Below are 22,154 nucleotides of genomic sequence, written 5' to 3' on the forward strand. Positions count from 1 at the left end.
CCTGAATCATATGTCACAGATCGTTTTCACCTCCATTATAATCATTAGCTCTGTTCCGTGTCACTGATGTGGGATTCATTAAGGCCCTCCTTTGACAGATCGCTTCTTGTTGACATCAGCTCATTATCCAAGAAGTTGATCTAGGAACAACCCCTTCAGTACTTTGAAGCTTGCATGCCTCAATGGCAAGTTTCTCACTTTCGTCGACAGGTATACATCAATGACCTTCGACTGAAAGATTTTACGTGGTGTTTGATGCCAAGTCCTTTATTCACACCACGTGAATTGTACTGCAGTACCTTGAGGGTCATTATCATTATCGGTGATTCCTCTCGCGCTTGTTAACGGTTTACATCATTGACCGGTAATCAAGCGATGTCTTTCCATGTTCGACTTCAGAACATTTCTCACATGGATCGACTTGTACTTAGAGTGAAGATCGAACGAGTTTGAAGACCCCGGATCTAGTTCCATCCATCCGGGCTGCGATATATATTCAGGAAAGATAAAGACATTGACATGTACATCATTGCAGCAGATAATCATCCTACTCAAAGGATGATAATTTCATCAAAATTATCAGTCTACCACCAGACGATTGTCTGTTCTATGTACAGAAAAATGAATTTATAAAGCTGAGCATGGGAATGCCCGCCTCAGCTAGATCACGAAAGCAGTATGAAAAATAATGTATCGTATTGTATCTTATTACAGGTCTCCTCCCAGCATTGGATGAACTTCGGATCCCCCTGATAAAGCATTTCGCCCGATAAACAACCTCATACTTTAGGGGGAAACTGTTATAGACATTTTTGTGCCTTACAGCATTGAGCATGAAATGTCCATAATCTAAGGGATCCAAAGTCCCTAAACATGTTGTTCCTACCCCTAGAGGAACAAGGCTAACAAACCACAGCAATTCACAGAAGTTCTCCACCAGAAACTGCTCAAAAACAAGTCAATTCAGGATCATTTCAGTGGCTACATTAGTTGTTTACGCTGAATGTCAAATCCAACACTGGCTACCTGCGTTGAATGTCAAATGGAACACTGGCTACCTGCGTTGAACGAGAGTGGACATGTGGCAGGCTCATTTCTCAAGGTGTCAAAACCCAGGAAGCTTCCAAAATGACACTTGCCTCAAGGAATTCGACTGGTGATGAGTAAGAGGTTCCAAATCTCCAAGTGGAAGCAAGAACCTCCAAGTGGAATCAAGAACTGACAGAGGGAGAGGACACTAGTCAGATCTCAAGCTGACTCATCCTCTCTCCAAACATCTATATATGGATCTCTCCTCCATGAGATCTAGGGGTTGGAATTTTGTTATTGCAAAGAATTGCTGTTGGTTTGAGATTGGAATCATTGGGTGCTTAATGCTTTGAAGGGGGTGAAGATAGGAATTCCATTTGCTGGGAAGGAGATGCTGGATTGGAGCCCTCTGGGTTGTATCTCTTCCTGAACCTTGTTATTCATCAATAAAGCTATCTTGGTTTCTCCTATATGTTGATGTATTTTGATGTATGAATGCATTAGTATGTTTAGTTTATTTCTAATCCTAAACTAGTTATGAATATGAATCCATGTCTTGTGTACTGTTCTCTTCTTGTGATCTTGCAGAAACCTCTTGAAGCTGGGCGAGCGAGAAGGCAAGTAGCTGGGAACTCTCCAAGAGAAGAGAAGCTGGACCGAGGGACAAACGAAAGACACCGGTTATTCCATCTATCTATCTCTTCATTCTTAATTCATAAAGGAAGAATACTAGAATAGCTGTCTCTGTTTGTTGCTAAGGCACTGTCACACCTTAGGTGGATAGGATCGTCCTGCATAGGCATTTTTCCCCACAACACTTGTCGTGTCCCTGACCTTTAAATTTTATACACCATACTTCTTCATGCACTTCTGTTCGTGGTGCCCTATCCTACTTCAAAATCTACATCTCCAAGCATATATTATGTAGTTCCGCGTGGATTTGTTGAAATCTAAACCCAGGATCTTGTATGGGAGTTTCACGCAACCTCATCACCATTTCTAATGCTTCAACCTGGGTTGAAAGCTTCTGCTATGATAGCATTGTCCTCAGGTGCGGCATCATAGATGCCAGAAACCATGCATGGTGTTGTGCATCTGTGAGCATCATATTAGCCTCGCGGATCATACTCTTTAGTCGCTAATCTAGGTCCCAGGGGGTCTCGCCCAGGAGCATCGCAATCTCTTTAAACCCAATGATTGACTGGGTCTCAGAAATTGGTCAACTAAATTCTCTGTTCAATGCATTCTGTATCTCTGCTATCAGGCTTGCATTCGGGTGGTCGTTAGAGTGTTTAATATACCACATAAATGTGCGATCCTGCAACATGCTCACTAATATAGCCTTCTTAATGTTATCATCCGTGACCCCTTGCACTTCCCACACTGTGCTTACCATGAACGAGAACTGGTCTGGGTACTCATTTCCCACTCCTCTAAATACAAGTAACTTGATCGCGTTCGCCATGCTGAACTGTGGGGTTAGTGGAGGTGGAGTGGGTGAAGATGGAGGTGGGGGAGGTGAAGCGGGTGGTGGCGTGGGTGGAGGTGGTAACTGCAGAATACACTGCTTTATCAACCGACTACACTTCTTGGAGAGAACTGAGTGAGCTCTTCCTTGCTCTCTCGCAATGGTGAAATTAATGGACTATTCTCTAATTCCCTGCTACCTTTGTAAATTTTTCCACTCCACGTCATTCCAAACATTAATGTATTCACATGACCGGCTTTTCACACAACATCATCTTAATCCAGGTATTTAAAGATTTAATATACTTACCTCCCAGTCCTTTGAGAAAACATCATTCTGCTTTGATGTAGCTTGCATTTGTGTCTATCGCGAACTTAGTGATGAATCCCCCTATTATTCAGTTCATCCAGTGGTCCACAACTCTCACGATTTTGTCTTCAAATGCGTCTAGTATGTGTACCAACTTCGAGGTCCACACTATCGATTGGTCAAGCTTATACCTTCCCTAGTTATAAATAATCTTGCAATCCAATCATACAGCTCTGATGGAAAGGATGCAAAGAAAATCTCATGGATTTCCGTATACAAGTAGTGATCCGGCCACCTTTTCTTAGATAGTTTTGGAGTTCTTTTTCCTGTGTCACAAACTCGTTAATATTTTGATCCAACCACTCTACAATTTCCTTCTTCATGTTATTCAAGTGTTCTGACATTAGACATCCCTTAGGCAGATCTTGGTCCCAGCAACAGAACCATTTGTTGGCTTGTTGGGGCATGACCGAGGTTTAGAAGTGATTTAGCCAAACAAATCCTGAAACTACTGGTCCTTTCGGAAATAGTCCGCGGTGTGCGAATTGAGGTCTCACCCGAGGTAGTATGGGAGGGTGCTGGAACCAGGTTTTTGCACCCTAGGGATGTCTTGATGAAGGCTGGGAAGTTCTGAAACCAATCTTGTGTGTTGGCACTGCTTTGAGCAACCGTCTGCCCTTTGCAACTTGTGCAATTGCTTCCATGTAGCTCTGTAAAGAACGTGAAGAGGTGCCATCTAAATCCTTTATCCTTACTGTGCAATTATTGTAGATCTTAACTTAATTTCATATACCCATTATTCTCATTAATCATTCAACATTTATACCAAGTGTGCACAACCATAAAACCATAAAGAGGTGCATAAAGATAACAGAAGCATAGACATAGAATATTCAAAAATAAACTTATCTTTTATTAATCCTCTGTTTAGATACAATCCCAACTTTTCCCTATGCACTCAACTGCAGGGGTTTGCGCACACAACTACGAACTCTACCAGGCCTCTGCTCACTCAGCTGCAAAGACTCTTATTGATACTACAACCCTAGACTCGGACTTACAGACTCAGATCTAATTCATCACCCAAAAACCCATATGACTTCTCAAAGCTAATACTGACTTTTACACTTAGAGCCTTGCTCTATAGGCCGACACATTCTATATTAAATTACATTATTTTAGGGTGGTCAACCCTAGAGTCTCATGCTATGCGCCCGCATTTTGCAGGGCCTTTACATTACATTGACCAAATCTTCGGGATTTATGCCACAAAACTTGCTATGGGGGGATCCGTTTCCCACCATTTTCTTTTTCATTTCAATGAATTATAATTTCGTATAGTAAATCGATAACATCTTGTAGGAAATCAGGGGATCTTGTAGGAAATCATTGTAGCATCCTGTAGGAAATCACTGTAGCATCCTATAGGAAAGCATTTTTTGAGTCAGAATTGAGAAAAATAATCATTGAAGCTAGGATTAGGCCTCTAGTTGAACTCCATGCCATCAAGACCATTTTAAGCCTCTTGCTCCATGCTTGTCTCCCCTACCAAAGATCAAGGAAAGATTAGCATTTTCATTCATAAAGAAATAATATTTAAAAAATGAGTTATTTTATATTTACACATGCACAGAGCAGTTAGTACTCTCCAGATCAGATTTCATGCTCAGTTATTTTAAATCATCACATGTGATAAATAGGGTTAAGATAGGTTTCTTTTACATTTAGTTCATGATCTTTATGCAATTAGAATATGTTTCTTTCCTTGTACTTTTTTCTTGCAATAGGTTAAGGTTCCATTTCCAACATTTCATTTTCTGGAATTAGTTTAGGATTTGACTTTAGTACATGCACTACATTACATCATCGAAGAAAAGGAAGGACACATTGTATGACACACATATAGTGTCGATACCTCTTATGTTTGTACGAAGCCTAGGTTGATAATTAAAGTCGGTAGCCTTGGGAGTTGCAGAATTCTTATTGCAATACCGAGGCTCATCCCTTTTTGGCACCATTTCCGGGGAGGTGTCAAAGTATGCATTGTTCTCTTCCCTAGTTGATTCATTTCTTTTTACTTTGCGGAAAAAAGAAAAAAGAAAAAATATTTGGTTTAGGCAAATCTGGTTTCAAAAGTAGAAAACTGCATTGGATTATAGTTTTCATTCAAATATAAAAACAAAAACAAAATTTCGTCAACACCAACCCACCCCCCCCATTTGATCACATGGTGCAGTCAGAGCCACATCACCATTCACTTTTGCAGGTAGAAGAATAATATGGCAAAGAATGTAGAAGAAATGGATGGACATGATGATAATGAGGAAGATCCTCTTGGATTTCCCATTCAAGATACTGATATCAATGTGCACATGAAGAACATCCCTCTATTTTTTCTTCCAAAATTTCATGGTCTAAGGTCTGAGGATCCGGAAACCTTTCTCTTTGAATTTGAAATTGTTTGTAGATCTTATGGTTACTTATTAAAAGCTCAAGAACTGAGATTGTTTCCAGCAACATTGAAGGATAGAGCTCTTAAATGGTTCATGAGTTTAGGGACTAATTCAATAGGATCATGGAATGATATTCAAAAAATATTTATAGAAAATTATAAAGATCATGATCTTAAAGAAGAAATCTTTAGAATGAATCAAAGAGAATATGAGAGTCTAGAGGATCTAATAGACAGGTTCATGTATAATGTTAAGAGGAGAAAAATACATCATTTAGGATCCGACAGACTAAAAACCCTCTTACTTAGAACAATTAGGGATGAGTGGTATGATATTCTTCATCTCATTAGTAGAGGTGATGTATATCAATTATCATTTGAAGAAATTTTTGAAACACACAAACATATATCAAGAGGAAAGGCAAGAGTAAGTCAATCAACATCAAGATCAATAAGTCAAGCTAAACTTGGAAATTTGTTTGATGAATTTTAAACAAAAATTCTTAGCAATCTAACCAAACAAGTAGAAATGTTAAGAATACAAAATGAGAAAAAAGAAGTTTTTTCTATTGTCCATGCAGAATCACATGATGTTAAATGTTTCTCCTCATTACCAAGGTTGAATGAAATTCACCAAGAGGACAATGGAGCAAGTCAATTGCCAATGCAGCAATGTTATGTAGCTCTAAGAGGACCATGGTAGCAAATTCAGCCTGATACGACACACGAGCCTAATTCACAATTTCAAGGTTATGCATATTCACCTCAAAGTAATTGGAACACACCTTTTCCTTAGCAACATTGGCTATCTCAACCCCAAAACCAATCTTGACAGCAAGGTTGGCAAGGAACTTATGGGAGCCATCCACAATGTCCTCAGTATTTTCCTCAATATCCTCCATACCCAACTCCATGTTATCCCTGCCATTCATCTCCACCACAACCACAACGCCAATTGCATCCATCTCAAATATCCACTCCCACTCAACTACCTATACCACCATTTCCAAACCCACACATTGAAGTAGCTCAGCCCACTTACAATGTTGAGGTACAACACTTCCAAAAATCTCCTCTTGAGATCAATGGTATTCACCATAGGTCAGGAAGAGTATTGTAAAAAAGAGATTATCTTGATATCATTGAAGGACAACATCCTGAAGAAAAATATTCAAAAGAGAAAATCAAAGAACCATGGGCTGCATTTGATGAAGAGTAGACAACAAAATCAGAGATTGAGAAAGATCCCTCTGGTTACCATCAAATCCTCCATGTATGCAAGATATCAATAAACAAAAAGAGGACAACTTGAAGGTCATGGTAGAAGAAGACATCCAAGATTGTCCAAATCAGCTAGTGGACTAGAGGCATCACAACTATATTGAAATATGGTTCCAGAGAGTCACTAAGTTGTAGCAACACTCTCTTCTTCAATTGCGCTTGATATCATCAAAGTCAAAGCATTTGATCACTCAAATCCAAGTACATGTCAAATCATACATTTCAAGTCTCCACACAATTTTTTTTGTCATCTTCATGTGCACATGACTCCATTGGAAGTATTCTTATACTTGAAAATGATTACCTTTTTCAGGTAGAGTAGGGTAAAAAAAATGAAAAATAAGAGGAAAAAAATTAAAAAATTGAGGTGAAAACCTCCTTTTAGGTGCCTCGGATTGGCTCATTGATTGAAAACCTCCATAAGGTGGTCAATGGGTTTGGAAAAAAGAAAAAAAAGAGGGAAAAAGATAAGATCCTAGGTGAAAACCTCCTTGGAGGTGCCTAGGAAGACCTACTAGTTGAAAACCTCCTTGAGGCGGCTAGTAGGCCTAGAAGAAGAAAAGAAAAAAAGAAAAATTATTTGCTTCATGTATCTCTTTGATGAATGCATGTACTCTCCAACCTCTACAAGCAACAAAAACAAGTTGGTCTAGCCTAGTCAAAAGAAGTAAACTTTTGAATTTCTTCTCTTTTACTCAAATGCTCCAACAAGGCTAAGGCCATGCCAATCCATCACCCTCATCTATTTTCATCATCAACCCATCATTCTCAAGCTTCTACCATTCAGTTTACTTTTTGTCCTAAACAACTATAGGATGCTCTATTTTATTACAGGATAGAAAACTACATAAAGCAAAAATTTGTTTTTTCCATAACTTGAAAACCATGCATCCATTTTCCAATTTGTTTCAGGGGGAGATGCATATGGATGATGGTAACATTCTCAAGCAATTTCAGCAAATTCCAGTGCACAGTTTTTTATAAATCAACCTCTATCACCCACAACCATTTTTCCATTTTTTGGATATCCATGCATCCATTTAAAAATATGTTTCTTGGGGAGATGAATATGGATGATGGTGACATGCTAAAGCAATTTCAACAAATCCCAGTGCATGGCTTCCAAGAAATAGGCCTCCATCACCTTCAGCCATTTTTTGTTTTTCTCAAGATTAGTGCATGCATTGACGAAATTGCTTTATGGGAAGGTGCACTATGATGATGGAAACATGCTCAAAAAGTTTCAGGTTAATCCATTCTACCATTTGCGAGATATGGAAAAAATAAGTCATCTACAAAAGGTTGTCATGTAAGCCTACATGATTCCCTAAAAACTACAAGATCCTATAGGATACAGAACAACACCTACAGTGTTGGTAGAGAGAAATTTTAAAGGGAAAAAATAGAGGTTGGATTTATCGGAGAGTGATAAGGAGGTAGCAACAGAACTTTCCCACATTTTTCCAAGTGAAAATAATATAGAAAAGCCTTCTATTGTGTTAAAAAAAAATGGTAGTCTAAGGGAATTGTGTACATAGAATTTTCATCTAAATCCTTCATCCATTAAATTTGATAAGGAGACATATACAACCATCCACATCCATCAGAGAAACATGATGGAGGGATTTAACAAGATGGAACCCACTAGCACAGTGAGGATTCATTAACATCACCATCTAGTACCTGCACATCAAGGAACAACATCAGAGAAAAAGGAGGAAAACACATGCAGCAAATATAAGAAAGGAATTCACTCTCCAACAAACAACATCTGCAGGAAGGCCATCAGGTAGGTACATGTATGAAATATTCTTGACCTCTTCTCTTGAGAATATTATAGTTAGAAACTTGTTGTCAATGCATGAGAGATGAGGTTTTAAAAGCTAAGGATGGGTCGGTAGTCTCAGTCGCATTCAACTAGTTAATTTCAGCTCACTCCATCACTCATGGAATGTTGAAAAATCAAATTATGAAGGGTGATGATTTCAAGGAATGAGGACAAGAGTTAAAAGAAGAAATTTTTGCAAAGGCCAAGTCACCTCAACACTCCAAGCCCTCCATCCACTTCATATTCCTTATCTATTCATCATTCATCCATCCCATTTTATTCTTGAAAAAAAACAAACAAAGCATCATCTCCATTTTAACAAACCTACACTACTCCCTTTGAGCCCTAGCATCATCATCCAATCCCTCTTCATCATTTCTCATCACTCCCATATAGTTAGAAGACCCGGAAAGAGAAAGAACGATTACTACAAGAACGCAGAATGTTGCTACAAGAAAGAAGAAATTAACAAATTATGATAAACCCCAAGATGGTAGAGCTTAAGAGAGACCTAATCAAAACAGAGAAATCCAAGACCATTAGGCAGTCATCTAGGCCACAATAGAGGAAGAAGGCAACAAAAGGAAATGACGCATTCACCATCAAAATAGAACTCAAACTGCAGTTATGAAAAAAGGTTTTCCAAGAGGTCTCCAATCTCTTTATAGCTTTTGTACAGGGCCTAAAAATGGGAGAAAGGCATGGGAGTCAAGTTGAGGGTCTGCCCTAACCTCAAAATATCATTTATGCTCAAAAAGGTTTTCATGTAGTTTTAACAGGATTTCATGTAGGTTTCCTGTAGTTTTGACGGGAATTACTACAGGATGTCCTATTTCTCATCTAAATTCATTTTAAAGGTGTTAGAGGTGTCCAAATGGAGGAAAAAGGTATGAGAAGGTTAATAAGGATACAAAAGACATTGCTAAACTAAAAAATATTCAAGAACCCATCTTGATAAGGGCAAGAAAGCAAGCTAATGGTATCAAGAAATAATGATTTTTCTTTTCACAAATATGTTTTTGGGCTTGTCCTTGCATAACTTAAAACCAATATTCTTAATGCACAAAAGAGAGGCCACTAGGGCCATGGATGAGGCACAATTAGGTCACTAAGTTTCTTAGAGGATGAGCAACACTTTCAGTAGGGGGTATGACGGGCCTCTAAATTAGACATAAATTAAGGCCTGTGCCTCTAAATTAAAACATAAATTAAGGCCTATGACCATCCTAAAGCACATTAAACCTCTCTTTCTACATTATATAATGTATTTTCAAGTTTAATATATTCATTATGAAGGTTTATCAATAATTGGATATTTGTGCCTAATATTATTTATTTTTGTGGAATATTATGAGAATATTGAGCAGGTTATGAAGATTTGGAGGAGATAATTTAGGACATGCTCCCTACTATAGGAGGATCAATAATAAATAATAATTTAACAAGCTATTATGGAATTATGGCACAAATTGTGGAACTCCAATGATTGAGAAAATCTAGGAATGTGCTCCCTGCCATTTAATGAAGATTCCTAGTATTGGGACCAAATCCACTAATCAAGGGATTTTGGTGAGGAAAGCTTCTTCCTTTCATAGGGAATGATTCCTAATAATTTTTTATAGGTACCAAGTTTAATTTTCCTTCAGGGATAGATTTTGATTAGTGTTCTTGTGTAGAGAACTCATATTTCTATAGTTCCATTGTCTTTTCTTACAGGGATGTAATTGTAATGATGAAAATAATGAAGATTGGTGCCATGTTCAGCTTATAAATCTTGTTATCCTCCATAGGTCTCTGAGTTTCCTTGATCTTCGCCATCCCAGGAGACTCAGAGCCCTTTTGTATCATTTTCTTTTCTTCTTTTCACTTCTTATCCACATGCATCTCTTGTTTTTATTTCTTTCTATTTCTGCATTTAGTATTAATGATTTCTTGTTGTAGGATTGAGTTAAATGGTTGATGTAAGTTCTTTTGTAGGATCATAAGAATTATTTAATCCTTGGAAAAACTTTCTAATTTCATAGTAATCATTGAGCTTCTTGGATTAGTCTTCTTATTCCTAAATCTAGATTTATGGAACTCCTTTGTGGCAAAGAACAATAAATTTCAGCTATTTTTCGAGCATGATAATGAGCTTCAATCGAGTTAGATACACTTGAATTCGATCAAAAAAACATTCTAGTTCATAAAAAAAATTACCCCATTGCATTTTAACTTGATTAGGTTAGGAATTATTTAGATTTACTAGCTCACTAGTTCTCGAATTTCTAGATTTTTGATTAGTCATGTTTTTCTAGTCTTTAGCATGGGTTAACAGAGGTATTTTTGAGTGATTCCACTTGGAATGGGGACCTAAGACATCGTATTTAATAAAAAAGATATCCCACCCAATTTGGATTTTATTTTCTTGGTCATTGGATGAATTCTAATTTCGTTTAGTAAATCTATAACATCTTGTAGGAAATCAAGGGATCCTGTAGGAAATCATTGTAGCGTCCTATAGGAAATCACTGTAGCATCCTATAGGAAAGTCTGTTTTGAGCCTGAATTGATAAAAATCATCATTGAAGCTGGTATTACACCTCTACTTGACTCCATGTCATCAAGAACATTTTAACCCTCTTACTCCACACTTGTCTCCCCTGCCAAAGATCAAGGAAAGATTAGCATTTGCATTTGTAAAGCAAAAATATTTTAAAAATGAGTTATTTTATATTTACACATGAACACAATAGTTAGTACTCTCTAGATCAGATTTCATGCTCATTTAATTTAAATCGTCACATGTTATAAATAGGGTTAAGCTAGGTTTCTTTTACATTTGGTTCATGATCTTTATGCAATTAGAATAGGTTTCTTTCCTTGTACTTTCTTTCTTGCAATAGGTTAAGGCTCCATTTCGAACATTGCATTTTTTGCAATTAGTTTAGGATTTGAGTTAAGTACATGAACTCCATTACATCATGACAGATAAGGAAGGACACATTGTACGCCGCACATATAGTTCTGATACCTCTAAGTTTGTACAATCCTGGGGTTGATAATTAAAGTTACTGGCCTTGGGAGTTGTAACATTCTTGTTATAATATCGATACTCAGCACCCATATTCAGGTCACCCGGGTTATCAAAAGAGGTAACAACAATGAATAAATTCTATTATTGGATAAATTTGAAGAGAGGTGTAGTAGATTTTGTGTCTAGGTGAATTGATTGTCACAAGTTGGATGTGAGAAGGAAAATAATGGAAAATGAAGAAAATAGAGGCCTCATTAATAAAAAGGCTTCCAAGGATCAATTCATAGACCTTTTTCATTTCAGTTTGGAGCTCTCTCGCTATTCTCTCTCTCTCTTTCATACTCTTGAACACTTAGATTTTTCTTGTAGCTAGTTTGGAGGAGTGTGAAATTTGGAGTTTTGGAGAAAGAAGGTAAAGGAAGAGCAAGAAATGCCAAAGTAACATTTAGGATCAATGACTATAGTAGGTTTTGTGTGTAGGTAGCGAGTTGCATATATGTTTTCCTTACTAGTTTTGGCATGCATGACATATGCATGTGGTTTATTAGTCATGATCTGTCACTGGCAAGGAGGATTTCCTTGATTGATAGTGGATTTTCCTAGCCTTTCCATTTCCTTGATAGTCATCATGTTGTGGGTTAATTTCTTTGTTTTTTGGTTAGTTCTCATGTTTCCTTTAGCTTGGGTTGAGTTACTAGTTCTTGGAAGCCCTGGCTAGAAAACTTCTCTCAAAGCCCTAGAATAGCTTGGGTTGAGTTACTACTCCAGGAAACCTTGGTTGGAAAAACACTCTAGAATCCCTTGGTGGGTTGAGTTACTAGTCCTGTAAGACATGGTTGGACAAACACTTTGGAATCCCAACAATAATTGTGGGTTGATTTACTAGTCCTGGAAACCTTGATTCGAATGAACGCTCTAAAACCATAGAAGCCTTCGGTAGAGATTTACCTGGTGATGGTTTTGTGATGTCCGACCGTGAGGTGGAATCATTGTTTCATGGGTTGAGGTGGTTTTGTGTCTAGAAGCCTTGGATGGTTTGAATTATCTATTTTATGAGATCCCACATTCATGGTTTGAATATGGCATGAGTGTGACTGGATGAAGAGAGATTTGGCTCATCGAGGTCTGCGGTCAGGTGGTTCATGGAAGTCCCACAATTAGTTTTCCTTTGCATCATTAATACAAGGTCATTTCTCCTTGTTATTATATGAGTATTGTACTAGTTTATAACTGGATCTTACAGTTGTTTTTCCTTAGTATTTTTTTTGTTATTATGTTGGTTATGAACATGTATTAGGACAATGTCTATGTATGGATCTCATCAGGTTTCACTTGTAAATGAATAATAAATGTATCTACGGCTTAACGAATAACTGTAACTAATGTGTTGAGGCAACAATGCTTCTTAGAGATTGTCAGATGAGTATCAAGCCCTTATGCTTAGATCTCTTGCTTAGACCTGTAGATAACATATTCGTGATATGTTTGATGAAATGCATGTCATGGCTAATAGGGGTCCAGTCAAGACCTTGTTCAAGTAATTACATTGCTATCATTATTACATTGTTATATTTATGTTTTGAAGGTGTCATTTAGTTCTAGGCAGTGACTTGGGCTCTCGGCCTAAACCAGTGGCTCAAATCTTGAAGACACAAGAACAACACTAGGAAGAAAAGTCCCTAGACGCATGTATACCCATATTGTGGAAGCATCTAGAGCATTCTAAACATATGCATGTCCATATCAAGGGTGCTTCTAGCAATTTAATGGTATAAAAAGTCAGTGGGACCCAGAGGCTGGTTATCTAAAAGGGTAGGATGGCTCCTATGAGTCTTGTTGTTGTGGTGGAAGGTCCGTACGGTGTGTTTTTACTGGTTCAACCTCCTTAAAATTACTTATGAGGTCAAATTATATCATAGTAACTTCTCGTAACATGTTTTCCTCGGTTGTTTAATTACTTGGGTAGATGTGGGAGGAGGGTGTTAAACTAGACAAATCTATTGTCCATGAAAGAATATATCCATAGAGATTCAACTGTGTATATAAAAAATATACAATTTCTTTTATAAATAATATTTTTTAATATTTTTAATACATTTTCCCCTTCAAATATATCGAAATATTAAAATACATTCCTCATCTACTTTTCTTATGAATTTTAAGGCCTTAACCATTTGGAAAGAAAATATATATGGTGCACTAGAGGACTTTAAGATATGAAAATTTTGAAAATAAATAAATATGTACTTCAAATTGATAATGGAAACACAATTTTATCTTTCACTAAGGGAAGGTCTTGTAATTTCAAGGATACAGTGATTTTCGTAATTTAACAAAACAAAAAAATATAAAGTTAAGATTACAAATTCTGAAAAAATAGTTGTGAACAAGAACAATCTATTCTCAATAACTCTTCATGATTTTTTAACAAGATTCCACGTGTTCACGGTGCTGGACCCGCCAACATTCATGAGATCTCCCGGGTATGAAGTCCCAACTAGACCTCACACTGTTTGGTGTAGGAGTCCCATCTGGTACGATGGCCTGATTTCCATAATCTTAAAGATATGCCTTATCTCTTGCTTGTCAGCACATGAGAGTGATATATGTGGTCTCCAAAAAGCAATGTATGTGTGCATGGTAAGTGATTAGTGTTACTTATGTCTAATTTCCTTCACTATAAAGTGGGAGGGTGAAAGTGAGTCTCTGGTTGATAGGGAGTAGTCCCAACTCAGGTAGAGACACACACAACACAATAGGATTTACACAAGCTCCGATGGAGTAGTCCAAACGGATGCGACAGTCACAAACACTAAGGTAGATGAATATCACATACAACACCCAACAGATTAGTCCACATGGATGCGATTGTCGTTACAAAAATATACCAGAATGAATATATCTAGTGTCTGATGGAGTATTCCACATGGACGAGACAACAATAGCAACCATTACAACACATGTACAAGAATATATAAACTAGAATATCTGAAATAGTTCAACTATCCTAGTACAAGTTAAGAAAACATGCATTACAAGTGTTTAAAGAACAATATTACAAATGAATACAATGCATGAATGAAAATGTACTCACTTATGATAGGCTTCTGAATTAACCAAAAGTTACAAGATACATTTGTACACCATACATCATTAGCCCTAGTAGTGGAGCATTGGAGCCACTTCTCACTCCTCAAAGAAAAGATTACAGACTCTCAAGGCTATGTGGGAGGAGCCAAAGTGAAAATTCCTTTGCTCATAGAATGAGGGGTTATATATAGCCAAGGGGGATAACTAACCCTTGTGACTCTTCAACTTTCCTCATGACTGTTTGACTTCTTATGACTTTTCAACTAACATGACTCTTTGACTTCATATGTGTGTCTCTCAAACTTCCACTCTACATTACATTGATTATAACAAGTATGGCCCATAGTAGTGATGTGGTAGAGATGACTCATGACACAACTCGACATGACACTGCTGACATGTAATAACTGACTATGGTGTCCGTGTCAAGCTACTATGTTGTTGAATAATGAGTGTGATCTTGGTGTATCAGATCTTCACCTCGACATGACAAAGTGTGTGGGGTTTTCGATGGGCTTGATGTTCACTTGATGGTGCATTTGTATGTGTCCTCGTCGCTTGTTGCTCGATGTGGTTCACGTGTTCATTCAACTGTGAGAAATTCTTCTAGTATTCACACCTTCTTCATATTGTTATTTGTCATGCCATGCTCTATCCATGTACCTATTTTAGCAATCACTCATGATGAGATAACATCAAATCAAAAGATATCCTAGTCTAACATGATGCATTGTTTTCCATTTTGGCACCAGTGACTGGGAGAGGGAAAAGGCACTGAGACTAAGGGAGCACAACATAGGCTGGGATGAGGGGCTCCATAGAAATTTTGGGAAAAACTGTACATATGTCACTAGGAGAGATATTTTTTCACTCTGAGATATCAGCAACAATTTCAGGGAAAAACCCAACTGGGAGGCAGAATTGCATAGATCAGAGGAGGAAGGCCAGGCAAGGTGTCAGGGAGATACTGGGGCAATCTACACAATTTTCCAAGGGAGAACTCAGTAGGTCATCCCTCTAGGATCTGCACAATATCTCTAGGAAGACATTGTAGGAGGCAACAAACAATAGAAGAAAAATCTACGCAGTTTTTGAGAGGAGCACAAGGTTGGGTTGCAGGAGTTACTAGTCAAAACTATGCAATCCTGAGAGACCATATGTGCCCAGATAGTTCTCGAAATTTTATTCGTTAGTTGTAGAGCAAGGAATATGGGTTGGGCAGGATAGATCTATGAAATTATTGGGCTATTTATAGAGAGGGCAAGAAGGGCTGGCAGGGAAGGACAAATTTACACCATTCTTAGGATGGTTGTAGAGCGCACAAGAAGGGAACGGCAAGAAAAATATATGTAATTCCTGGGTTGGTTGTAGAGTATGGAATAAGGGCTATTAGGATAGCTCTGTGAAGTTTTAGAGCTCACTAAATCATAGGGTCACATCTCATGTTCTATCTCTAATTGACCAGTGGGAGGCTTGATGGAAGGTATTTCAGGAAGTGAAAACTTTATCGCCTTTCAGACAATTTCTACACGGTTCTAGGAGTCAGTGAGCTAGCTCATTTTCAAAATTTTGTAGTGCAGGCTGCTTAGAGGACAACCTCAAGCTCTGCATAGTTCTGGGCAGTAGTGTAATGTCACTGAGATCAAGTCCGATTGGCAAAGGGTTGTCTAGTCGACAGATTTTTGGGAAAATGACTATGTGAAAGAATGTGTACCTGTGTATACATGACATTGTGATTACACACTTGTCACGACTCATTGTCAAGACACCTAAAACCAACAAGACAAGAAAGTTCTTAGTGGGACTAACTCAAAGTTTAAGAGTGACAAGTGTGACACTTGAGATGGATCTGTGAATGACTGTGATGACATTTGCACAAATCTCTTTACAACTTTGTGTGTGTGTGGAAGATGTTCATAAAGAAAAAGCAACTTATGCACCCAAAGAAAAACTTCAAAATTTCCAGAACAAAATGGCAAGCATGACATAACAATCAACATACCAAAGAAGACAATTGGTCAAACAAGAGAAAAGGAAGCAAAAAACGTAGAGAAAACACATGAAATGATTTGTGCTTACTTTCATACATGTTATCAAAGACAAAATGATATGAAAGTGACAAAAGGTCCTTCAAGTTTCACTAAGAGATGTACATTAAAGATATTCTTTACTTATCATACTTACCTCCAAGATGATCAACCATTAGAGTTTGAGTGAGGTCTCGATCATAACATGGTTTCTTGTTCCTTTTCCTCAACTCCTTGAGAGTGATGCATCATGTCACCTTTTCTTGTAGTCACTGAGAGATAGATCAACGTAGTTTCAATGGACATTAACTGTTGGCAGGACGATCAACACAGTTTTCAAGAGCAAGGTTGGGTTGCCTACTCTATGCAATTTCTGAGAGCAAGGCTGCTAGCCTGCTCTGCACATTTTTCCAAAGAAAGGTTGGGCTACTCTATGAAATTTTTCGTAGCAAGTTAGGTAAGAAGTTAGGAAAACACTTCACAATTTTCAGAGATGCAAGCCACCATTGTGGGATGGGGTCCTGGCAGGACATCTCTATGCAATTTCTAGATGCAGGGAAGTTGGAATGCTCTGCGCATTTCTAGAGAGAAGTGTTGGCTACCCGAATGCTCTGCGAATTTATGGAGAGCAATGTTGGACACTTTACTATTCAGTGCATTTCTGGAGAGAAGGTCTGGATGGGTAGGTGAGGGACAACACAACATAGTTTATGAAGAGAGTGTGCTTTGGCTTGGGAAGGACACTCAAAGAAACCATTGTGTAGTTTTTGATGACAAGAGAAGCTGTTGTCTCTGTATATAGCATAGTTCCAATGGGAAAGGGAAAAATCTTGAGGGTTGCAGAAGAAAAGTGTGTAGCTCTAGAAAGCAGGATGAGGCTAGGTTGCTCGTTAAACTGGGCTAAGTGTGAGATCAATGAGACTAATGAAAACAATGATAGAACTTGACTATGACCACACACGAACACTTAGTGATACAACATAGACCATCCAAAACATAAAATACATATTATGCTTGATGCAACAACCTTTGTGACAAGAGTGTGTGAAGTGAGTGTGAAACATGTCTATGCAATGAGAATAATCCATACACACAAGATTTCCCCTTGAAGAAGAAAAATATTCCATTTGCATGACAAACAATAATCCTGATGCCCAAATATGAAACATGTTGCATAAAGATGAGAACATGAACAAATATCATGGTCAAGGAGAGGGGCATGAGATCATCAACCTACCAACAAGTGGCCAAGGAACGATCAATCACATTATCCAAGGTAGGCTCCAAAATTTTCATGTGAGCCAAAACTTTGGATTGTGGTTGTAGGTGCTAAAATATTGGTGACACATGTGTAGAACTCTGGCTCTCTGTATGGACCTCGTTTCGTGAAAAGTGAGTCTAACCCTTCGGGAAGTATTGTTTGATTCTTTGATCATCATGGCTTCCTCACTATCTTGAGTGAAAAATGTAATCCTTACCTATTGCACTAAAAATTGTCACCTTGACATTCTGCAATCTGTGTGAGTCCATTACCACTCATATTTTCCTCCTTTGCAAGTCTTGAGCCTCAGTTCCTCATATCAAGCCTTGAAAATAAGAGAAAGCCCTCAAAAGTCTCTAAAACTCTGGTTCTGCAATTTCTCTTTGCATCACCTATGGTCCCGCACCTAATGGCCATGTCTCCTATGCACTTAATCGCTCTGTCTCTGTGTTATGGGTGCGGACCCCTATAAAAGTTAAAAAGGCGCAAGTATATTCTAAAAACTCCCTTTTAGTCATTTCTAGAAGCTTCTGGAAGGAATCCTGAGGTGGCAAGTTTGCTCTCTTAAGGTTCATGCATCCCATACCTTAAGGAGCTAACCGTTTGATGTGAGGAGCTTATCCCTATGAAAGAGGATTCTATCCCTTCATAGGTGGACCTGTAACCTCCTTCCCTGCACTATAAAATGAAGCATTGGGATGGTTACTTGGGAGGTTAGAAGCTGAATATTTTTGAGGTGAAATTATGTTGGAACTTAGTATTCTTAGTTGAGTTTTTATGAGGAGAGATTACATACCTCTATAATCTCATTTGGAAGAGTGCAAGGCTTGTCAAAGTAAAGGAAATTCTTGTTTCGGACCCCAAGAAGAGCTTGTTCAACATCAAGGTCGAAAATATTGTAAGGTTATTCTACTTCAAAGTTAATACAAATAAGTTTGTTTTTCTCAATAAGTGTTGGTTCATGGTTTATTTTATGGATTCCTTGATCACCATAATAGACATGATTTATGATATTTGATATGCAGGTGCTATTTGATGTTTGTTTGTTTGTGATTGTAGTCTTTCAAGGGTAACTCTTTTGAATGATTGAAGGATGGCTACTATGAACAAGCGTTGGATCTAAGGTAGGGTATTAACACTGCTGTAGTATTTTTTTATAAATCACATATGTCTAGAGAAAGATAGATTTGTTTGTCTGTTTGTTGCTAGACTATCTTCTTATACTAGGGAGATTGGTCTTGTCCGCAATATTGATTTATCCGGCCAACAAATTGGTGACTCCACTAGGGATCGAACTCAGAATCTCTGGTTTCGTAGACCTATGTTTAACCAGGTTATGGTCCTCCATATGCACAACCTGTTATGACTCCACACCCTAGAATGAACATGGTGTGGAATCCACCTCAAACTCAACAGAATATGCAACCTAATGTGTAGTTGTCTAATCAACCTGGACAAGCCTTGGTTTACGGTCCAACCCAACAACCTGTCCAACCTACTGTTCAAACCCCTGCACCTAGTTTAGTTCACCAGCTTGGGCCTAGCTCACCTCAGCCTCCACTTCAAACTACTGCGACTACTACAACTTTTGTTAAACCTATCACAACTGTTTCTGGAGTATCTGTAGCTCCAGTTTCTACTATCCCTACATCAGTGCAAACTCCTCAAGTCTTTGTGCCACAGTCAGGACCTACAGTTCAGACTTCGGTCCATATGCCTGCAAGACAAGTTGGTCCAAGTACGATTGCTACAATTCAACGGAAATTCACTTATCAACCGTACTAGGGACAGTATCAATTCGGTCCTACTGTGCAAAACCCAGTTTATCAGAATCAACGGTATCTTGGCTATACTTATCAACAGCCTTAACAACCTCAATTTGGTTTGGTTAATCCTGGTTTCCCGAGAGGTTATAACTTTCCTAATGCAAATTTGATTCTAGGTTATCCTGGATATCCTCCTCCTGGAGCTGGTCTTGTTACTCAAGGTTTTCGCAACCCTAACCGTCAATTACCATTTATTGCAACTTTGGATTTACATGATTTGTCATGCCTTATGAACGATCCGATTTACTATATTCTGTATTGGCCGCCAATGCCTAATAAATTTCCCAGTGATATCCTAAAATTCGAGGGTAAGTCAAGAGAGGATCTGTCAAATCACGTTATGACTTATCACCTCCGGTGTGCATCTAATTCAATCATTGATGATTCAATTCGAATGTGTCTTTTTCAAAGAACTCTTATTGGTCTTTCTTCCAAATGGTACATTGAGTTACCATGAGCCTCTTTTCATAATTTCAGTCAGCTAGCCACTTCTTTCTTAACTCATTTTCAGTTGCCTATCAGATACGAAAATGGCACGGAACTGGTAACTTCACTAAAACAATCCACATCCACATATATTTATGATCATATTCATGAATGGTGACGTAGAAGGTGTTTAGTGAAAGTTTTCATTCTGGATCAAATTTTAGTGGAATTGTTCATTAAATCATTGTTACCTAAAATAACTGAAGATGTAGCTAAGGCAGGAGTTGTCACTGAAGAGAAAGTCATTACTCAGGCTCGATACCTTGACCTCAATTATACACAGTCAGGTACTTTACACGAAAAAATCCTTGATCTTCCAAAACCTACAGCTCCTTCAGGGTCTCATGCTACTGATGGTATGATTGGTTCAGTTAGTACTAAAAGCAAGAAGAAATCTTCAAAGAATTCTTTTCCTATAATAACTTTACTTGATTCCCCGAAAGGAGATTCTTTCGCTGAAGTTTCTGCTGACGTCCATGTCGTAGATTCATCTATAACCAAATCTGGTAGTAAAGAGAAGGGGAAGAACAAAAACAATCAAAATTCAAAAGATAAAACAAATAAAAATGAATCTACTAATGAAAAATGAAAACCTCGCTATCCTTGTTTCATTTGTGACGAGGATCATTTTACTAAAGAATTCCCACATCGAGCAAAATTTTTGAAATTCGTTAAAGGTTCTCAAATGCCAGCAGTCTTGAAGGATCCTTTTCCTACTCAAGATAGTAAGGTGGTTGCTTCTTCCTCGAATATCTCAAAATAACCCATTATCATGATGTCTCATGTTAGGATTGTGACGTGATCGCAAGATTATGGTAGTAAAAATCCTGTTGATGGTAAAGAAGAAAAATGTTCTAATTCAAACATATCAATGACACCTCCTCCTGGTTCTGATCCACTACAGATCAAAAAACCCAACCATGACTTCGTAATCAAACCGCCTGCTAAAGGTATATTTCAGAAATCAGCTTTCAATCCACATGCGAGAGTTGCTCATAATTATAACATTGTTGAAGACTTAGCTATTTCCCCTTCAGCAATGCTGGCTTTGGAAGTGCTGCAATCATGCCTAGCATAGTGTAAATTACTATTGTCTGCTATAGGAGTTGTCAATATTCAGGATCCGAACCTAATAATCTTTGATTTAGAGAATAGTACACCCTGCCTACCTCATCAAATGGCTTTCCAAATTCTAGTGTTAGTAAAAAACAGGCCTTGCTTTTAGACTATGATTGATGAAGGGGCTTCTACGTGTATTATGTCGATCCAGTGTTGGAGATCGCTTGGTTCTCCCACACTCAATCAGTCTCTGACAATTCTAAAGGCTTTTGATGGCTGAGGGTTCCACCCTTTTGGTATTTTGCAGGATTTACCTATAGGGGTTGAAGGCAAAACCATAATTCTAGATGTGGAAGTGGTTGATACCCCTCTAGATTACAACCTTCTACTGGGTTGCAGTTGGTCTTATGCTATGACTGTTATTGCTTCATCGATCTTTCAGCTTATAAAGTTTCTTCATAACGGAAAGATTGTTACGATAGACCAGCTGACTTATTTTTCATCCGACCTAGCCTCTACAAATAGTGTTTAGCACATCGATAAAATGTCTAACCCTTACAAGGATGTTGTCGTAGGTTTGATTACAGATTTTGGTTTACTAGGAACTTTTTTCTTCCCTCCTCCTAACACATCGCCTGCTATTGTAAATATTCATATGATTTCATCGAATACTATTACTTTTGATGATCCTCAAATCGTACCTTCTGATTCTGAGGTGGATTCATTTGATGGCGCGATGCCTTTGAGTCCCTTTGAAATTGCATATCAGGATGTACAGTCGTTTTCTGATTCCTGACCAATGTCGAGGATAATTTTTTCCTGTGTCAACCTCATTAAAAAATGAAACTAGATGTGTCGAGGATAGTTTTTTCCTGTGTCAACCTCGTTAAAAAATGAAACTGGATATGTCGGGGATAGTTTTTTCTTGTGTCAACCTTGTTAAAAAATGAAACCAGATGTCTCGAGGATAGTGTTTTCCTGTGTAACATCGTTAAAAAATGAAACCGAATGTTTCGAGGATA

The sequence above is a fragment of the Pinus tabuliformis genome, chromosome 6 (genome assembly GCF_031772625.1).
Source record: "Pinus tabuliformis cultivar Carrire ecotype Pingquan chromosome 6, CPIR1, whole genome shotgun sequence".
Taxonomy (NCBI): Eukaryota; Viridiplantae; Streptophyta; class Pinopsida; order Pinales; family Pinaceae; genus Pinus; species Pinus tabuliformis.